At 37.6% G+C, this 23146-nt stretch overlaps 1 protein-coding gene across 11 annotated transcripts in view; it reads right to left on the reverse strand.

The window, feature by feature from the left end:
- The window catches only part of brsk2b (BR serine/threonine kinase 2b), a 141134-nt gene that overhangs the window by 111300 nt on the left and 6688 nt on the right, over nt 1–23146 (reverse strand). The gene's annotated exons all lie outside the window — the stretch shown is intronic.

Genomic DNA, 23146 nt, shown 5'->3' on the forward strand with positions numbered 1-23146 from the left:
TCGCTAACCCCTCTCGTTCGTCTCCCTGCTTCTCCATCATTGATTACTTCAGCTGTTTTACCCATCCACTTCCACGCTTGCAGCTGGTACGTGGATTGTGATTTCATTGGCACGTTGGTCGCTCGGATGAAAAAGTGGCACTTTGTGTCAACTTTCCATTTGTTCACCCAGCAAAGAATATTCGCATGGTGCCAGTGGGATGGCCATTTCTGAGTCAATGATGTTTTTTACAACACACTGCGTGTCAGTCCTCAGAAAGGACTTTCGCTTGAAGTAACCGTGAGCAATGCTGAAATCATAGACTGTAGTCCAATACGATGTTCGCATTTGAACATTTGCATAAATGCCTCTGAGACATCACAGTGCCTCAGATGTAAACTATGCTTGAGTTCCTCCCACTCAGAGTAGGGAATCGATTCATGAGTGATGCTTAACGATGTGCAGCCGCAGAGGTACAGAGCGAACCAGACTGCAGCAGGAGGAGGAGAAGATCTGGGATTGCGTGTCTTGCTGTCTGTGCAGCCCACTCAGACAACCTCTCACTTGTGCTCTGTGCAACGCAGCCGAGATACATCACCACACTGCTCTACTGAGGAGAATTTTCAGTCCTCACAAAGCTTTGGTGCGGAAACTGTAGTGATGAACTCTTTTATTAAATACAACCACAATCAGTTTTCTTTTCTCTGACTAGGACTTAAAACATACAGCATATACACAGATGTGATTTTTTTTTTCTTTTTCTCCCAAACCATGACCAACATGACCGATTAAATCTTTAGCATTTGCGCTTAACTGGTTTGGGGGGGAGGGGGGAAATCATGCTATCAGCTGCCAAAAATGCACTTACAAAATTAATTAATTAAAAAATAAAAAGTTAATAAAATTTGTGTCCTACGTTTCTTTTGAAGACTTGCTCGGTTTGTGTGAGAAACAGAGAGTTAATCAGTTTAATTTGTGTGTGAATCAGTGAGATCAGAACTCAATCAGTCCAAATTGTGAACTAATCATCCAGACCAGATTTGTGTAACTATATAAACTGACTGAGAAGATCCTACTCAAAAGAACAATTCATTCAATCTGACACTGTAATCTGAACAGTGAATAACTCATTAAAGTGGTCATGAATTGAGAAATCTAATTTCCCTTGACATATAAGAACGCATTGTACTATAAAAATATCCTGTAAGTTTCAGAACTCAAAACTTTCTTTTTAGTCCAAAACAGCTTTTGAAACCAAGCTCAGAAAACGACTCGTTACGGATTTTGTCACATTATTACGTCACAGTGCAACGAAAGACCGGTCCTGCAGAAGATGATCAACACCTGCTTCTATGTCATTGACTCTTTAGCCCCATCAAGCTATCCGCGCATGTCATGTAGTAGTAAATACGAGACAGATACAAACTCAGGATTACTCCAGCCACAAAACCAGAGATGCCTCTGAGGATTTCAAGACGTCTTTGCATTGCCATCCTTGTGATCCTAACATTAAGAAAGCGTGGATGAACTTTGTTTTAAAGGATTAGTTCACTTCAGAATTAAAATTTCCTGATAATTTACTCACCCCCATGTCATCCTAGATGTTCATGTCTTTCTTTCTTTCTTCAGTCGAAAAGAAATTAAGGTTTTTGAGCAAAACATTCCAGGATTTTTCTCCATATAGTGGACTTCACTTTACAGCGGGTTGAAGATCCAAATTGCAGTTTCAGTGCAGCTTCAAAGGGCTCTACATGATCCCAGCCGAGGAATAAGGGGATCATGTAGAGGAATCCAGCCGATCGTTTCGCTAGACAAGACCCTTATTCCTCGGCTGGGATCATGTAGAGTCCTTTGAAGCTGCACTAAAACTGAAATTTGGACCTTCAACACGTTGTACCCCAGTGAAGTCCACTATATGGAGAAAAATCCTGGAAGGTTTTCCTCAAAAGCCTTAATTTCTTTTCGACTGAAGAAAAGTCGAAAAGAAATTAATTTTAATTCTGAAGTGAACTAATCCTTTAAGTTCCAGTCAGATCGCATCAGTAAGACACTGTCTGTTTGTTCGCTTCATTTTACTGCAGATTCATTTTTAAACAAGACAATTCAATGCAGGCTTTTCAGAGAGACTGAAAATAAAAGATGATGCAGTGCCAATTACATTGGATCCGACAGTAATGTGGCAACACACAAGTGTGAGTAACAATGTTTTTACCATGTGTCACAATTGCTTTGTCTGATACAGATCGTTAAATATGTACTGAGTATTTAAACTCAGTACATATCAAGGATATATAGTGCTACAGTCAAACTGAAGAGTTGTGATAGTTGTGATTTGCTGTTCTTTCCTTTGCTTCTGTATTCATAGGGTTAATGCGCTGGATTATTGGATATAAAAGAAACACACAGAGAATGCTCCTTTTGTTATTGTTTTGAACTAAGCCATTTGCTATAATCCTGAATAAAAGCTTCAGTGACATCATCTGTATTATCATTAGTAAGACAGGACAACACATTTCATTTTATTTAAAACACGACACTGCAAATGACGATGTATACATTTTTCACTTTATCGAAAAGGATGAACTATGAATAGCCTATAAGAACAGTGTGACAAACACTGGTACATTCATTCATAATTCCGTTAACACAAAACACCGTAAGTCATCCTTAGTGAATTATAACTGTGGTAACTCCAAGTACTTAAACTTTATTTGCCACAATCAAGACTTATAAAGCATATATGCATAAATGTTTCACATTGTTGGCAAATGCTATTTGATGATATTTTTTATCATCTGAATTTTTCAAAACAATTCCACACATGTAATGGTGGAGAAATGGAAAACTGTTACCCAATCATAGCAGTGGGCATTTACTTCCAAGTCTTGAATGCGTCACGCCTATCAAAACAGAGTTCAAAAGACGGGGTCAAAAACAGGATAGAAAATAGCAAATTACGTCTAAATTATGATGCTTTTGATGTACAAATCTTGATAACATTATAAAAGGACCTCAGAAAACATTATTAAAAAAAAATGCAGTTCATGGCCCCTTTAAATTATATATATATATATATATATATATATATATATATATCTCAATTATATTATATAGAAAAAAGTATCCAGGATATTCTTCAAAAATCCATTTTTTGTGTGTGTGTGTGTTTAACAGAAGAAAGAGTTGTACAGGTTAGGAACAACATAAAGGTTAGTAAATAATGAATTTTCATTTTTATGGACACTACAAAAAAAAAAGACAGCCAATTCCAAAGACGCATTACTACATAAGGTCATTCTGCAGCTGTGCTGGACTCCTGTTTTATTAGAAAACCTAGAAGTGTTGTACAGCGCACATGACAGAGGATACCCTTGTGTGTAGAGGCTATAGAGGCCAAAGCACTGTTTCCCCTGTGTAAGCAAAACACACCGATGGCAGCGGAATGCCAATGCAAACCTGTTTGGTGATACACGATTCTAATGACAACAAACACTGCATACATATGCAAGCGGCGGAGTCCTAAACACAAGCCTCATGCATACTGCATGACTAAACTCCTAACACACACAAATAATGAGGTGAGCGCAAGTATGTGGAAGACTGAGGTGGACAGACTGTGCTGGCGCAGCCCTCCCAGGAAAATGCAAAAATTTATTTTTGGATTACATCAAGAGCAACAAAGAGGAGGTGAGATGGTAGGGGTTAAGTCCTCATTGCTCTACATATTGGAGCTCAAATATGGAAAGCAGAAGCATGGCAGAGGGAGAAAAGGGGGGCTTAATCCATTTTGATCCCCTCCCCTCTGCCAAGCAAACCCCACAAACAAAGGCATGCCCAAAAAAAAAAAAAAAAAAAAAAAAAAAAAAATCACATTCACCTCCGCTACAGAGAACTAGAGTGCAGGCACAGGATGGGCTCCTCAGCATGGTAATCTCCATAAAGCAAACTATGCCAAAAGTCGTGAGATTATTCTAAATGTCACCTTTTTAATAAGCATTTCAAACATCTATTCCAACACTGGTGACAGATAACATATCTATCCTCTGGGAAAAAGGTTGGAGAAAATGTGTACAGGCTGGAAAAATATACTATAAAGAAAAACAGTTCAATCATAGTGACCCTTTCCAGAAATATCTCAAATGTACTATTAAAACAAAAATCTAAAGTTATTGTTACAATAAATATGTCTTCAAAAATGTAGTGATCATTACTAAACTACCTAATCTAACTGTACATTGAGCAAGAATCCTTCCAGTTGTCATGCCAACACCTGTTGTAGATTCTCTGTTTCATTTTTGTATTAAATATAAATTAATAATAAAACAGCATCATTAGTTAGAAACCTGCCCTTAAAGGAACACTCAACTGTTTAAGTCTAGGGGCGTTGGAAAATGAGCCTATTTTCAAAAAAAGTGGAGTGTTCCTTTAAGGTTTAAATTTGAAAGAATAAGCTAAAGAAGAAGCTTAAAAATACTATTCATAAATCTCAACATTTATCTCAATAATAACTCATCATAGTGCATGTTTCCAAAACCCAGTGAACTGCCTGTATAATAAAAATTTTAAGGCATCATAGGTGACTCTGATCCTTATCCAAAACAATGCTGTTCCAAAATGTAGACATTTTAATAATGCAGAGAATAGTGCATTTTAATATTGGTGGAGAAGGCAGTCCTAGAATGCATTATGATGAGCTCAATGAAAAATCAATCTATTATAGCAGCTGGTGCAAGAGAAATGTTGATTATATTAATTCAATACCAAAAATACTGATAAAAAATTAATGGAAAACAATTAAAATGATATAAATATATATTTATTTGATAAAACAGCGGATAGAATGGTAGATAGACAGAAAAACAGACAGACAGATGACGAGACAACAAGAAGGACAGATCGACCACTTCAGATTCCACTTTAGCTAGGAATCTCACTTTGTTTTGTTGTACCTCAAATGTTAGATATTAAATGTAATTGAGTTACTGTACTAAGACAAAGCACAAAAAATTCTTTAGGGATCTTTTGAAGAAAGTAAATGGGTCTAATCTTTTGCCAACAATGCTTTGGGAAAGTCATCTGGGGACTCTATGTGCGTCAAAGTTGGCACGACGGTTCTTTTTATTACTGCCGGAATGGGGCTTTACTCTTATTAAGTGGCTCATGGTCTTTCTCTCCAAACTATGGAAGTTCTGAGGCCACATGTGTCTGCAGAGCCACTCAGATGCGCTCAGACAGACAGTTCAGGTCCTCGGCTCATTACAGCAATAAAACCGCAGAGCGACGAAATCCTCTTTTGGCCCTTTGTAATCCTCCACAATCACACCAAATTATATCTGTAGAACGCTATATGACAAATACCCAAGAGGGTTGGAGAGGAGAAAAAGAGGACGGACAGAGCCACAAAGCTATGAAGGAGCAGAATAACAGAGCACTCTGTGCATGTAACCTTTACATCTCATGGCACGGTCGTCTCATCAGACATGCTTCACAGAGGAGGATGGTGGCACATCAGCCACCCGCCCCCCACCGATACGTGTGCCTGAGTGTGCTCTGGATGGGACACTCGATCAGAGAGCCTGGGGGGGGGCACAAAAAAAAAACTTACCAGAATCCTTTTTATGCAGTAATTTAAAATCAGCGTGAGCTGTCCTACAGGAGACTGAGCCATTACTCAAATGATGGCAGAGAAAGTGAACACATATAAGGATGTCAAAATATGAGAAATATATTCCCAGACTTTCAATCTGGCTCAATCTATCAATGGAACTGAAATAGTCTCTAACCTAATTTCATGGGATAAATGGAATGGAAACAGAAAAGGTCCAATTCGTGAGAAGACACAATTGAGCGTGAATGAATTTGAATAGAGACAGAGCAGTCAAATTCTAAAGGACTGTCTGTATCTTACCTACTCAAAACTGCTGACAAGCAAAAAAAAAAAGAAAAAAAAAAAAAGATTACATAGACTATCCTATATTGAACTATAATATTGTACTAAATTGAAATAACAGCATATGAGTCAATTTGAGCCTTTTTTATCCTTTTCTTAATGTAAAATGACAACTTTTCACACCTCTAGTGTACAAATGTACATACAGACTGAAGTGGGTCAGTAACAATCTTTCTGCAAGGCTTTATGTTGTCAACGAGATGCAGAGACAAACTGGAGGGGAGGGGTTATATTTATAGACCAGCACACACTTGCCAAGTTGAAACCTCACAGCAAACCAGCCATAATGTCCTCCCAGTGATCTAGCGAGAGGTGAAAGTGCTAAAGGGGGAGGTTTGTTTTGAAATCACTCAGTATTCTCTTCTCTAAAAGATCAATTTGTTCTATAGAGAGAGCAGAGAAGTCCAACCTTCTTTTGTCTGTGGAAAGTGAAGCATTGGACAAGTGTGGCAGGGGAGTCAGCCTCTGAAACACAACCTCCGACACAACACAAGCGACTGCTCACAACTACACATGGCTTCATGCCAAGAACAGCTGCTATTGATCCAAGGCCTGAAGTTCCCTTTCCTTAACACTATGAATGCAAGAATACGTATATAAATGGGTGTATGAAGATACAAAGTTGTGTGAAGATATAAAACCACTTTTTTTGTGGAACATGCTAAATTAAATTATTTGAATCACTTGAAACAAACAAACAAAAAAAAAGACAAAAACATAAATGCATTGTCATAAATATTGCTAGAAGAAATGGGGCATTATTAAGAGCATATGTAAGAGCAATATTTTTTCTAGCAATTTATGCAGTGTGCTGTGTATACATTTTATATTTATAGGCTCAATAATAATCTAATAAAACATATTATTTTTGTATGAAGTGTCCAGTTCTGACAACAAATAACCAAAATATTGCCTGAAATATTGAAAGACACAGCCTTTGGCATTTTTTTATGACATTTTAAAATTCTCTTCTTCTGTCTTTACAGCGCAGGATCTGATAAAAAAAAAAAAAAAAAAAAAAAAAAAAATCCATCTCATCCAGCAATTATTTCATGGGTGGCTGCATTTGGCAAAGAAAATGAAAAAAGGAAAATAATTAAGAAAATCTCAGAGTACTTATCAACACGAAAGAGCGGATAGGCATCAGCAGAAAAGTAATTTCACCGTTCCTGATTGTGTCCCAGACCTTATGGGGGGTGGCAGAGTGTTAAATACTTCCTCTTGTGCAGTCAGCAATTTCCTGTGTGCACGGACTCATGGGCTCTCCATTGACCTTGCTTTTGGGAATGGATGACTGTGTGCAAACTGGGATCAAAGATGTAGTAACATCAAGTGTGGCATCAAATGTTAATCATCCTGAGTGTTTTGACTGGTGTTTTCGCAATTTGAATAGACAAGATGAAATATCTAATGTCTATGGCTGGTGTTTAAAAATGTGTCAGTATTTGAGTGTCAATAATTAGTAGGATTGGACTTGCATAAGAAACTGCAAAAAGGCAATGTTCAAGGCAAGTTGACATAGTGAATGTGTTCATTTTAGAGTATATTAGAGATATAAAGCCTTTGTTATATGACACTTCAGCTCAGAGCAAATAAGACCTTGATCACAGCATATAAGACACATTTGGTTTAAATTAAAACAAAAGTGTTCAAGAGACATTACTAGATTCATCATCTATGTCTAGGACTATACAATGCTTTGATCTTGCGAAGTGGTCAAAATTACGTGGCCGTTCCAGAGCGCAAATATACATCTAGAACAGTCATTCTCAAAAACAGCCAAAAAACAATTGCCTACAGATTTAAGTAGTGTACAAATTATTCTTAGTTTATAATCTAACCTCACTTTCACTGATCCATAATTTTGTAGACTGCTGTTTTGTTATTATTTCTACTTTTAACTAATGAACTAATAATCACTTAAGTAATAGAATGTTGATTTTTTTTTTTTTTTATCAATTAAAATAATTACATATTGTTTAGGACTGTTTAGGGGTTTTTTTTTTTTTTTTTTTTTTTTTTTTTTACATCTAAATCAGCCAATCAACTCATGGACCACTAAAAATCCACAGACCATCGGAGGTCTGATCCACAGTTTGAGAACCACTGATCTACACCGACGAAAGTAGGATTGAAAGGCTGGAGATATGAAATGTCAAAGCAGACTAAATATCACAAAAGCAGCATTCCACATCTCACAGTACACACTTTTCAGCGCGTCAACGCATGAGCTCTGAACATCATTGGGTTTGAACAGCACTGCTATTATACTGGGAGTGATGGTACACTTTGTATAAGGGATCACACTTCATGAACAGGCTTCCATTGTTCCTGCATTGCTGTAATCATTACACATGCATAAAGTGTCAAGCCAACGGCAGTGTTGAGAAGCACTATGACATCATACATTGGAGATGAATGAAATGCAGCTACTGTGGTGTGCCAATAATTGCATGTACATTTCCTCGTACTGGATGTCTGCAATACCACCCCCCATCTATAATATGAACCTTGGGGATTCACAAAGGAAACCACGGTTCCTGGAGGCAGATACGAAAAAACATTATGACTGCTCAAGCCGCAGAAGTCAGACGCTAATACTCTTACTGTACAGCCACAGACAAAGCCACAGACGGCGCAATGTTCCTGATTCCCTGGTGAGGCAGACATCAGCGGGTTAAGTCCATAATCTCCAGAAAAAAAATCCATATTCACAGGTCTTTTGATCAAGATACTGCCTAAAATCGTCCAAAATCTACTAGTCCCTGAAGGCATGGTTTTAAGTATTTAGATTTTATTTTTCCATTTTCATTTCCATATGCCTGCCAAGCTAAACCCCACTATTATTAACCTGCAGGGCATAAAATCAATTCAGTGTGTCTTAATTGACTAGCCAGAGTAGAAGGGCCAAAATGACTTTTTAGATGTTATTTTAGGCAGTAAATGAATTCCACTCCCATTTTTTAAGACATGTTCAATCACTGAAAGTTTCTTGCTAATGCTATAATAGCATCCCCCATCTAAGAAAATATGCCCTGTGATCCAACGTCTCTCTCCAGCTCAGTCCTTCATAGTCAGGGCTAAATGGCTTTGTGATAAGCTTGTTGTTGATGTTTTTCACTCTCTTGAAAATCAATGAATCCTGACAGTCTCCCTCCTTATTCCTGCCATAGCCACGCATTCACCATGAAATGGCTTTATTCTTCACAGACACTGACAGAGGCGTTAACACACGACCATGAATGATATTTGTAAAGAACACTCATTCTTCAGCAAGCTCTCACTCTGGGGCGTCCTGTCCTCTATTCTTTCTCAGAGGCGTTGCTTCAGAGTGTTTCTTTTACATTTGCTTGGATGAGTTTTGATCTGAAAAGCAGGTGTATAACAGAAGAAAGCAGAGGCAAGAATCTATCATGAGGTAATCCATCAAACAAAAACGAAACAGTATGGTTTTGATTTGAGCCTTCCCCTTGTTTATCCTAACATTGACTATGAATCAGAAATCAGGCTAAAGTTTGTTAGCTATCATTTAATAAACAGCTAATAATTATGTCATTGTGACGCGCAATTTGTACTGATTACTTCAAATATTCAATTACGCATTCATTGTGTTATGTATTATGAAGTTTAGCTCAACTATGCAAAAAAAACTGAACATGTGAATGTACTAATTAAACATGCTAACTTAATTTAACATGGATTACCTTAACATTCAACCGTATCCAGACAATGGCAGGTTACACTCAAATGTGAGAAGAAAAAAAAATAAAAAATAAAAAAATTCACAGCCTTAACTGATATAAAACCTCAAGGCTAATGCTAGCAGCTAAACAGCTAAACAGATTAGCAGCTCCTGCAGTTGCACTATAAAAGGCTTTAAGTACAGTACAAGTGCACATTCAATACAATTAAGCAATACTTCCTTTTTACAAGTGCAAGCATCCACTAAAAGTGCTTTTTATTATTTACATATTTACCATATTGTCTAATTACATTCAGTTTTTTTAATTTTAAGTAAACAGAACAGGGGGGGAAAAAAAACTGCTTTTCTGTTTGTTTAGGGCCTATTGTCTTAATATGCTTTGTGAAATGTCTATAGCTCTTTTGACAAAAAGAGCAATTCAAACATATTCTACTTTGTATGTAGAGTATGTTTATAAAAACAGCTTTGTGGAAATCCACCATAAGCAAATTACAACTGACTGGCCATAAGGGGAATTAAACATCAATGGTACTTCTGGCTTGCCATTTGCTTAAATTGAGGCCACTCTCGCTCCAGGGGATGATAGTCAGAGGAGGGCCTAACTGGGCCTACAGCAGGTGGTAAAAACTCCTAATGACTAAAAACAGCAGCTTCATCATTGTCCAGATTGTGTTGATTGTTGCATATCCATGCATAAAATTTGCCCCATTTTTGCTAAATCTACTTACGCTGCATTTTTTTCACACTATTTTGGGAGGTGCAAGACGGCAGCACAAAGAAAGATGGGGGAGGGTGGCATAGCACGCCGCGATCAGAGCCTATGCTAATCGGCTTTAATCCAAGAGCAAGTTTAACCGAACAATGAAGGCAGGAAGTAGAGAGAGTAAGAGAGAGAGTGAAAAACGAGAGCCAGACCATGTCAAAAGTGAAAGTGTCAAAAAGCAAGAGTCGTTTATGTCACAACAACAGCTTCCTTTTTCAGTTCCTTATCACTGCAGTAACAAAAATAGATGGAATGATTCACAAAGTTGCTTCTAAAAGCATCTGAGATGTAGGACACCCAGGTTCAAGCATCCTGACATTTATTCCCATACTCCCCCTCTACGTTCTGTAAATGTGCGACTAGCACCTGTTAAATGATGCTTGATAATGGAGCTACAAGAAATGTGCTTCATGGGTTTTCATATTCCTCACAGGAAGTACCACGGCAAGGGGTGAATCAGTGCTAAAAATACAGTCCTGCTCTACTATGAGTCATAGACCCCCTCCAGCAGGCATGCTCTCCAGCCAAACACAAAGGAAGCGCTGGGAGAAAGATGGAGGGAGAACGTGAAACAGACAAAGAGGGAGATGGAGAGCTGGGGGGTGGGGGTGTTTTTACAGGGGTCTTCAAAAATCTGGGATGTCATCCAAAAAAATGACGTAATCTGCAATTGTTACCTCGTTAGTCTTTGATTATTCTGAAAATATGGCCAATCATCCATCAAGCGCTGGTGATGTGAGGCTTGCTCAGCGAGAGGTCAGATTCATACCGCCAGTTCAGTTTCAACACACCACAGGCCATTTCTGAACTATGCATTGCATATTCATGCAAGTTGGCAACGGGAAATACTATATAATATGTCATTATGTTCTCATCACTACAGAACATCCAATATGTTATGTATATGATCTGCTAAACACGATCAGCTAAATTATGCAATAATGTAATTCACCCTTTTTCCAATTCAATTAATGTGGTCTCATTGTCATTTCTAATGATCTATTTGAACAACAAAATGATTATTATGACTAATTTATTTATTTAATTGAGTGAAAACTGAAAGAAAACATTTGAATGATGACATTCCATGGTTTATATATACACATTACATATATATATATATATATATATATATATATATATATATATATATATATATAAACCTAACCCAGGGCTGGGCGATACGACCGATTCACGATTTAGATTTTTTTTTTTTTTTTTTTTTACTGTTTAACTAGTAAACTTAAAAACTTAACTACAATATGATTTAAGTAACATTATCTTTATTAACAATCTGGTTAAAAAAAAGTTCCAATCCAAGTGCACCACACATGAAGTGATCAACATGGTGTAAATATAAAACAATTTGTTAAATATCTTTGCAGAAAACATGCCTGAAATATGAAGGCAAATGTTGTACAAACTTATCTTAAACACATCCTATATACTCAGAAATAATATAAAATAAGAAAATGCTAAATATTTCTTAGCCAAAAAGTAATAGCAATAAATAACACCAGTAGTAGGCTATTATTAACAGCAAATGCTTTGTAAAAACAGAAAACAACAGCAGCTTTCAGCCTGTCACCATCATGCAAACATGAAATATCAAACAGGTTTACAGGTTTTTGCATTCCATTGCATTATTTGTCCAATTGTTTTTATGTTTGGCGGACATGTTTAGGTGTTGCACTTGTGTCTCGTGTCTTTTGCAGCGTCTCACTCATGAAACGGCATTCTAAAAACACGGCAGTCAAGTTAAAAAAAAAAAGCTCAACTCGCGTTTAATATCTTTGCCTTTTTTTCTGCATCTCATTTTTATAACGCAATAACGCATTTCTGAATGAACAGCCGCTTAAGAATAGTGATGTGTTCTACGCTCATAGAGCGTCACATGAGAGCGGTTAATCAGGCGCGCCGGCGCCATCATGAGGTCGGACCATTTTCTTCTCCTAATACGGTTATCATTGCTGTATTGTCATCACGTCTAATTGTAGCGCTTGCTAACATTTTTATTCAAAATCGCGATTTCTCGATTTAAAAAAAATAAATAAAATCGAGGCAAAACATTAAATTCGAATTAATCGAAAAAAAAATCGGAAAACATCACCTAGCCCTAACCTAACCCTAACCAAGAAAAAGTTTTTAAAGAAAGAAAGAAAGAATATTACAGAGATGGATCACACAAAACAAGCCTTTTGCACTCCAAGGTCAGGCTGCTTCATAGCAAACCCATCAAGGGTGTGAGTGTGGCTTCTGTGCGGGGTGAATCTGACCCCTCACCTCATCCAGCACTCTGACTGTATCCAGCACGGAGTGACGCCCTTGAATCAGTTTGGCATTGAGCCACAGGCAAAGTGACACTGGCCAACTCAGAGAGTCTGCCGAGTGTCTCTGAGCGCCGGCCGTAGATCAGTCAACATAAGGATGCACAATCATTACATAATCAAGGAACATGAATAATGGAGATAATAGTGTATAGCACAATGTCACAACGATGCTTCTGTCATACGTTGTGTATTTGTGCATGTGTGTTGTGATGGTGGTGGTGGGGGTGACTGCCTTAACATGCAGACGGCCATCTGTTCTACTCAGGGCTGTGGCTGCAGCTGTGGGGGGCCTGACTAATCCCCAAACCCCCTCATCTGGTCAGCCGGTGACACAGTGGGGCAACATGACCTCCTTTCAGTCAGCTACCCAACCAAACATGCCTAATGCCTCACCCAATTTAAATCAGAATCAACACTGGTTTAATTTCACTCTAAAAAATTCTGGGTTGTTTCAACCCATGTTTGGGTCAAATATGGACAAACATTTGGATAGATTTTGATTTGGTTAGAATAGGTTTGTTCATATTTGAACCAAACATGCGTTGAAACTACCCAGCATTTTTTTATTTAGAGTGTATCATTGATCACGTTTACATGCACTTAATTTTTGTCAGGACCACTATCGTCAAATATGATTGATATTGCATAGAGTTTGTATTGGCGGTGTGGTTCTGTTCTGGGCAAGAACTCCCTGTGCATCCATGCAGCCTAGCATGGATAAGAGCAGGGAGAGCAGCAATAACCACCTTAGGGTAAACAGATCAGAACCAACATATGCAGATACCATTAATGTCAATAATTTAACATGTACACATATTTCAAGAATTAGTCTGATTCAGGGAAATCATAAGGCCAATCCTGACTGAGAGAGGAGGAGATGGGGATGGAGGAGGGTAATTAGCTCCTGAGAAATGCGATAGCTGCTGATAATACTGAGGAGCTTATATATGGATGCTGTGATAGGCGTCGTATTCCTACAGGTAGACGTGAGTCACCTGGGAGTCAGCTGATGTGAGCTTGACTGACGTGACCTGCCAGAACTGACGCTAACGCTTGATTTTCAGATTAAGGTCCATATTTTGGTTTACATGGTTCACAGGTATTGGAATATTCCTGTATAATCAGCATATTCCAGATAATGCACATTCTTTTCCTGTCATTCTCTTGAGGAAATACTGGATATGCTCACTCTTGCCCTGTATTCAACAATGTTTAAGTAACTCACGCATTTTATTCATGTTTCAGTTCACAACAAACGACTTCCAAAATTAATCTGTGTATGCATTCATTTCTTTGAATGTTTGTTACAAACAATCCAAAGTGTTTCTTCGATAACTTGATGTTTCACATCATAATTTTTACATCTTTTTGAAAGAAGCCTCTTATGCTCACCAATCAAAAATACAGTAGAAAGAGTGATATTGTGATATATTACAATTTGAAAATAACTGTTTTATATTTATCTATTTATTCTTGTGATTGCAAAGCTGAATTTTCAGCATCATTACTCCAGTCCAGTCACACGATCCTTCAGAAATGAGTCTAATATGCTGATTTGCTGCTCAAGAAACATTTCTTATTATTATCAATGTTTTAAACAGTGGTGCCGCTTTTTTCAGGATTCTTAATAGAAAGTTCAAAACAACAGCATTTATTTGAAACGGAAATCTTTTGTAACATCATAAATGTCTTTAATCTCACTTTTGATCAACTACAAAATATCACAGGCTAAATCAATCGCTCAATATTACGAACTGTACATTTTATTTGCTCTGCTTAACATGCTATTTTATCACTGCTATTCAATGACATTCCCAATCCATTAAACATATAAAGTCAAAAGATGCACACACATATAGGCCTATTCAAACACTGCTGTAACCATAGTGACAGGGCTGAAAGCAGAGGAAGATGCCCACATGTAATGTACTGAAATAAAGGATTTTTCTTCTTCAGCATAAAGCATCCAACAGAAAATAATATCTTTCATAAAGCACTCTGTGGCTAATGTAAGGAGAAAAATAATACTGGACTGCACAAGTGTAATACGGGTAATATAAAACCATGGAAAAAAGCAATAATTCACTTGCATTCAAACACAGGCCAGAGATACGCACCCTTATGAAACTATATATCAGCAGCACTCACAACAGACGATAAGAAACACTATGCACCAGTGTGTCACAGGAATCAATTTTATAGGTTATTAATAAACAATTCAGGGTTCAATAAGTCAATTTGTCAAAATTTTAAACAATAAAATAGCCCTGTAACTGCTTAAAAGAGATCCATTTATTAATCACTGGTCGATTTCCAGCTCAAACTGAGCTTAAAAAAAATGAAGAAGAGGCACCAGATCTGCATTCAGTGTGAGGGCTAAAATCTGAGCACAGAGCAGGCCCTGACCCCTCCTTGTGACGGTCTGCAGGGCTGTGTGATGCTGTTGCCATGCTGAACCAGGCAGCACTCGCCCAAGCCAGATGTGCTCAGCATGTGTGCCGCACCATCTCCACGGAGACACGTCTGGCAACAGTTGCTGTGCTGTAATGCAGTAACGTAGCCTCACTCCTTGAGTCGCCTCAGTCCAGAGCACAACTAAATTAGAAGGACTCCGGTACACGCACACACACACAGACAGGAATTAGCTCGCAACCAAACTGTCTCTTTCTCACTGTGCCCATGGCAGTACCTGTCATCATTGCAGTCAAAGTGAAAATAATGTCTGTTCACCCTCTCCCCACATCCCTAATCTGATTATGCCACTTGATCAGTAGCCTGCGCAGAGGCTAAAAGCTGCAGAAAATCTCACACACGAACACGAGCGCATACGCAGACACGCACCAGCAGTCGTGGGGCCATCTGTGTATATTCTGCGGGGTGTGAGGGTCTTGACTTTGCAGAGAGATCACAACCCCAATGTAGCCTGAGGCGGTGCACCACCATCTCTTGTAGTTTTGTTTTAACATATTTTGAACATACGCAGAATGACCAAGTTCCTTAAGGTGTGTGTGTGTGTGTCTGTTACGGTAACACGTGGGTGGATTTCCAATTACGCCAGGGATGGATTATTTTATTTTCTAATGGGGGTAAATGAGACAAAAAAAAAGTCTCTGAACCATATGCTCTGCCTGGTCTGATGTGCCAGGCAATATCAATAACAATGATTCATGTTGACACAGTTATCTAGTTAGTGAGACCTCTCATTGGCTCTGTCCGGGTCATATGGATATGAGGGGCTGGTCACATGATGTCATTTACAACACAAAGCTCATTCAGGCATGAGGAAAGTCACTACAGGAGCAGGGCTACTTGAAATGGAAACAGATTAATAATTTCTTGTCAATTGCACAAATTAATGCGGGTCATGAACTTTCAAATAAATAAAGTCTGGTGACATGTTACGTTTACAGTGTGTTACAGACAACACACGTAAAGTCTGATTAATTTCAATAGCATCAAAATGCACATGAACTTCCTTGTAAACAAGAACACTTTAAAGGGTTAGTTCACCCAAAAATGAAAATTCTGTCATTAATTATTCACCCTCATGTCGTTTCACACCCGTAAGACCTTCGTTCATCTTCGGAACACAAATTAAGATATTTTTGATGATGGCTCAGTGAGGCCTGCATTGACAGCAAGTTAATTTACACTTTCAAATGCCCAGAAAGGTACTAAAAACATATTTAAACAGTTCACGTGACTACAGTGGTTCAGCTTTAATGTTATGAAGTGACGAGAATTTGTGTGCCAAAAAAACAAAATAACTTTATTTAACAATCTAGTGATGGGTTATTTCAAAACACTGCCTTATGAAGCTTTGAAGCTTTACGAATCTTTTGTTTTAAATCAGTGGTTCGGAGCGTGGAAGTCACATGACTTCAGTAAACGAGGCTTCGTTACATCATAAGTGTTTTGAAATTTCAATGGTTCATGTGACTTTGGCAGTTTGATACATGTTCCGAATCACTGATTCGAAACAAAAGATTCATAAAGCTTCGAAGCTTCATGAAGCAGTGTTTTGAAATCGCCCATCACTAGATATTGTTGAATAAAATCTTTTTTTTTTGGCGCACAGAAAGTATTCTCGTCGCTTCATAACATTAAGGTTGAACCACTGTAGTCACATGAACTGTTTTAAATATGTCTTTAGTACCTTTCTGGGCATTGAAAGTGTAAATTAACTTGCTGTCAATGGGGTTCTCACTGAGCCATCGGATTTTATCAAAAATATCTTAATTTGTGTTCCAAAGATGAACAAAGGTCTTACAGGTATGTAACGACGTGAGGGTGAGTAATTAATTACAGAATTTTAATTTTTGGGTGAACTAACCCTTTAAATGTAAAGTATGACAGAATATTTTTTTAAAATATCTAATTTACTTTAAAAAAAAAATATTTTCTTATGAGCTGGTACTTTTTAGTAAATCAAAAACATACAGTGCGACCAGTGTAGTCTGATTCCTGAAACAATCTACTCTTATGAGCAGTTTGTTTTAATAAATAGTTCAAAAAGATCGGATTGGATCAGTCTGTAATGCTGGCCTTTATAATTCACAGCATTAGCTGAGAGAGAAATATGTAAAACGTTCATATGTAAAAACAGAAAAGTGGACAGCATAACTGAAAACACCAAAATGAATCAGCCTATGAATTAGAACTTCTCAAATGAATCAGGAAACTGTCATAACCCAGTCCTAAATATAATTGAAATAAAGATAAGTGGTACATGCTCATGACATTCCACATAAGAAATAACCATAAGATAGAGTATTATTAAACCAGTTACAGCAAGTATTCACTACATGGTGTATGTAACATGACATAGCACAGATTTACTATGAAATGCTCTGTATCTTTTGTATGTACAAGCTCTGTGATGCATCTCATGATAGACTGGCTGTGGATACAACCAAAGCTTGTCATTCACTGAGTTTGGTTTCAATGTCCAGAAGAAAACATCCTTGCTTCAAACCAATATACCTCAGCACTGATCATGTGCAAAACATGCCTATAAACCCATTTACTTGCCACATTCAAATCAGTAATAATGGTAGAAAACGGCTTTGGTGTCTGAACTCTGTGGTGGATGAATCCCTGTAGAGCAACAAACCTCATACATTCCTCATGGAGAAATGGCTGAATATTTCATTACAACTATATTAACACATACTACATTGACAGGCAGAGAATTAATGAGGCAGTGCCACAGGCAAACTAATGAAAGCACTGAAAAATAACGTCCGTAACCTGCATTTGCTTGGAGAAACATTCAAAGAAAAGTGGGAGAGGAAAGCTTATGTTATAAATAACTCTTCTATCTCTCTGTCTCTCTCTCCCTGTATTGTGTTGGTGTCAAAATAAGCAGCCTTTGTTCTGATTTCCCACTGATTTCTAAATTTAATCTCTGAAAACACTTTCGCCATTAATATAGGTGCTTCTAAAGCTACCTCAATATCAATAATCTGTTCATTCTTCTTTAAGGTTTAGTCTAATTAAAGGCGCACTCAGTTGTTTTAGGTTTATGTTGCACTGGCTAGTGCTGCAGTTGTCTTGGACTCAGTACTCAGTCAGTACAGTTAGGGCTAGGTGTGGGTTGTAGTGTTAAATATTTAGTTCACTCAAAAATGAAAATTTCAAAATCATTTACTCCCATGTTGTTACAAGCATCTAATTTTCTTTCGTCTGTGGAACACAAAAAGAGATACTTGAAGAATGCTGTGGTACAAAAATACTGGCTCCCACTGACTTAATGGACAAAAACACATTTTTCAAAATATCTTCTTTTATGGTCAATGGAAGAAAAAAAGTCATACAGGTTTGGAACGACATGATGTTGAGTAAATGACAGGAGAATTTTGATTTAAGGGTGAACTATCCCTTTAAGGCCTCGTCGACCCGACAGCTACAAATTGTGGCGCTTTCCTGCAACAGCCAATTTTAGGACATTGAATAAATGGCATAATTCATTTATTTCTCAAATGAAAGTGTCCAATACAGAAGTGGTTACCATCATAAAACTAGTCGTAGGCTTGTCATGTGATCTTAACAGACGGCCCGCGTAAAGTGACTTGCTATATGTAAAATAAAATGGGTTTTATTAGACCACTGATATGACTTATCTCATGTGACTGAACATCAAAATAAACATGCAAAATTATCACAGTCCCACAAAGTATGAACATATCTGAACACTTTAAAGGCAAGACTTTCAGGTCTTCCAGCCATTTTACACTTGAAAGTACAGACAGAGGTAACCAAGAGCCAATAAACTGTGTTCAGTTCTACAGGAACCATCAGGCATTCAAAAACTCCCATTGGTACACCAGATCCTGTCATTAGGTGTGAAATTATGAGCTTACAGATAATATCAGACAAGGTCCAAGCTCAAATTCGGCCTTGAAAGGCATTATTCAGCACACATTAAGAGATGGGGGAGATCCTCATTCACATTCTAATAACTCAGGCAGAGAAGCTACAATCAATAGCTGGACCCTCCAGGCAAGGCTGAGGAGCCATGCGGCATAGCCGTCCAGAAAACATATGTATAAAATTGCACACAGCCTCCCCCGGTTTCCATAGAAACCCTCAACTTGCCTTAGACAGAGGGAAAAAGATGTGTGTAGCTATTACTGGGTTGTGCTGCACAGGCGGTGATTGGTTGAAAAGGCGTAGTACTGCCACACAATTAATACTCTCTGAAATTGCACTCTGTGATTTGCAAATAGCTAGTCTATAAGCTGGGTGTACATACACTCATTCCCTCAAACCCTGTCCATTTTCACCTGTAAATTCTATCCTCTAATTTACAAAAGATAATGAATGAACAAATAAAGGGGCCACCAAGCATTAGCAACCACCTGAATAATGACATGGCTTGACCAAACCCCACCATCTGGACAGGATATTCAACCCTTCTGGGTTCTTTACAAATCAATCATGTGTACAAAACAACATGACAACTCATTTCATTCATACAGTACTTGCACAATGGCACAAACGCCCAAAGAATTTAATAAATGAATAAATTTGTAGCGTAATTCTGTCTTATAAATTTTTATTTTCAGTTTACTTTCAGTAAAACAAATCAGGTTTTTTTTTTTTTTTTTTTTTTTTTTTTTTTTTTTTTTCAGTCAAACAAGTTTTTTTAAGGAATAGTTCAACTAAAAATTAATTCTGACATTGTTTATTCACCCTTATGTCTTCGGAAACTTGATTCACTTTTTTTCTTCTGTAGAATATGAAAGGTAAACTTCTGAAGAATATCCTGGATGCTCTTTTCTATATGTTTATGGTTATATGAATGAGGCCTGGGACTGTTGGGCTTCAAAATTATCTAAAAGCACCATAAAAGTGGTCCATACGACTCGTGCATTATTTTCCAAGTTTTATAAAATATGTTTATTTGAGACACAGATGGAGCAACAAATCAAAATAATTATTTACTGAAAGCTGAGTTTCATAAAAAGGAATTGTTCTTGTTCAATTAATCAATCTTGATCTCAGTTGGATCTTTTTAATGAATCAGAGAACCAGTTCACAAAATGTTCACAAATTGGACTGATCTGGTTCTCATGTTCAACTCACTGACTCAATGATACAGGTGCAACTGTTAACAGCTCACTGGAATGGAAGATCTGTTCATCACATAAAGCTATCATATGGCTTGGAGATAACTTGGAATTTAGCACACGTATCCACTTTTATGATACTTTTGCATTTCACTCAAAAATGAAAATTCTGTCATCAACATCAATCGCCACACATTCATAGAGTGCATTAAATATGGTAAAAAGTTCAGAAGTTCAGACATGCTTGTTTGACCCGCAAGAACAAATGAGGTTTGTTAATTTACATTGTATGAGCATTCATTAAAGTTTATATGGAAATAAAGGCCTAAATTAAATCAGTTCATCCTATAAAATGAATGTGTCTCTTCAGAAGACTTGGATTAAACCACCTGATTCACATGAATGATCTCTTTATGATCTCTTTATGACCTTTTTGAAGCCTCAAAGTTTTGGTTGGGTGTAAATGATGATAGATTTGTAATTTCTATGGTTTATTTTTTACTCTCTCTCTCTCAAACTCTCTCTCTCTCTCACTTTCAAGTTCTCTACAGTCTATTCAGTTCAAACTCTCTCTTTTACTGTCCTCTCCCTCCACATCTATTTCTGTACCTTTCACTTATTTCACCCCTTCTCCCTCTCTCTCTCTCACTGTCTGTGTACTATCAGTGTATTCTTATTCTGTGCTTGTAGTCTCCGTTTTGGCTTGAACTTGCAGATAGGCACGAGAGCACTTTACACAGGCTGGAGGCTAAACATCTATCCTAATCAAACCCAAAATTGGTCCATCTGTTAAGCAGTTACCCACTGTTTGGTCCCTGTGTCACTGCAGATGTACTGGTAGCATTTCAGGATACTTAAATACATAACAATGTACAGTAAGAATGCTATTTGTGTAATTATTGCTCCTGGCTGTGCCATTTCTGATTAGTTGCTTCTTCACATGGCAAGTCGCAAATCAAGTAACATTAGAACTGTCAGTTTAGTGACTCCAACCTTGGGACTGTCAATACCCTCCAGCTAAAACCTCCATAGGTTGTGTAAAGAGCAGATACCACACATAGCATTCATGGCAAGACAGCAAAGCTGTCAGGGATGGTGTGATGGAGATAGAGAGAGGGACATGGTAGGGACAACACCAGGAGTTAAGGGTCTCTGCTGTGTTCCTCTGATAAAAGGCTTCACAGCTGCATCAGGCACTGGGAAGCAATTTTCTGCAGTGGGAACGGGGGAGGGGACCACCAAAACTACACAATGCAATGTACAGCACCACACCACAGATAATATAAGTAGCACAAATGAAACGGCTTAAATCTTGTCTGCACAAATCACCACCAAATTAGAAGGGAGACTAGCTTCTATTGTCTTCTATTGAGACATTTAGAGACTAGATACACAATATAAATCTAGTCATTAATCCTATGAAATCAAAATTTTGTGTTAGCTATGTTAGCTTTAGTGTACTTCTAAACATTGACAAACTTCACTTTTAGCAGATGTACACAATTAAAATGTTCAGTCTTCTATTCCGGTAAACGGACCAAAACATATTGATGACTCATCCTGCACTACACAGATTTTTTTTTCCCAAAATGCTCTCTAGAATGTGAATACCCCTCCCTCTTTTATACCACCTGCCACAGATTATCAACTATTAAGTTCAATAGGAAATACGTAAACATGGAAGAAAAACAGTGCTTTTCATGAAATTTCGTTATGTTGAAATATATTTCAATTTTTAAGCTGTTGGAAATACAGGTTAACCTATGAGGTTTTTTTCTTAAACTTTTGTGACTTTTTCATCATTTAGGGTCATTCATTCGAAAAAATTTGCATTACATGAAGGCGTACATTTTTATCAGTTTAGGAGTGTTCAGTTTGCTGGGAATCAAACAAATGATCTTGGCATTGCTATAACAACGCTCTACTGTTTGAGTAGGGCTTGTACTCAATTTTATTTTTCATTTCGTTTTTTTTTACGATTAGTGATTTTTGATTAACTGTATTAAATCCAGTTAGGGGCAATTTGACCCTGGCTTTAACATTTGTACGCAGATTTAAACCTAATACTGAGTCCTATCAAAGTTACAATTAATTGTATAATGTTAAATCGGCCAGATTAGGAGTTTAGCCCACCTGTTCTGCATTGACGGTAATGGATGACTTTATGCTGGGGGGTTAATGCTATGTAGGTTCCAGCAATTACTTACAACATCTTTGATTAGTTTTAGTTTCCGGTCTCCATGTACAGTACATTCTCACCCCCATGTACTTTCACCATGAAAATGTTTAACACAAAACAATGGCAGGGAACGCATGGAATCTCAGGCTCATAAGAGAAGATTCAGTGGAAGGAAAGTTAATGAAGAGTGACAAGAATGAGCAATAAACCACAACTAAATATACGATATATTTATATAATTGCTAGACTACAAGGCATAAAATGTTGGCAGTTCATTCCAGCCTTAAATGAGAAATATATCTAATCCCATGTATAAGAGCCCATCAGTGGAATCGGCTCTGCTCTAGCAATCATTCCAGCGCACATTCCTTCAACATTTTTCTGTAGGATTAATTTCTTGCGTATGACGTAAATGCTTCGTATTCCTCCATAGATTCATCTGTGTACATCTTACAGTGTTAATAGCAGAGACTGAATGTAATCTACATAAATCAAGGGTGGGTAAGAGGGGCTTCGAGGACTGTTGCTGTCTACCTCTGATCTCTAAGATGGAAAGCATGGCCATTGTGAGAAAAGGCTTGTGGGAAGGGGGCGCAGCCATGACAACCAACCACTGCTATCCGGCACTTACTAAATGAGAGCCAACTGAAGGCTGGAATATGTCTGGGAGA

This window comes from Ctenopharyngodon idella, chromosome 7 (assembly GCF_019924925.1).
Source record: "Ctenopharyngodon idella isolate HZGC_01 chromosome 7, HZGC01, whole genome shotgun sequence".
Taxonomy (NCBI): Eukaryota; Metazoa; Chordata; class Actinopteri; order Cypriniformes; family Xenocyprididae; genus Ctenopharyngodon; species Ctenopharyngodon idella.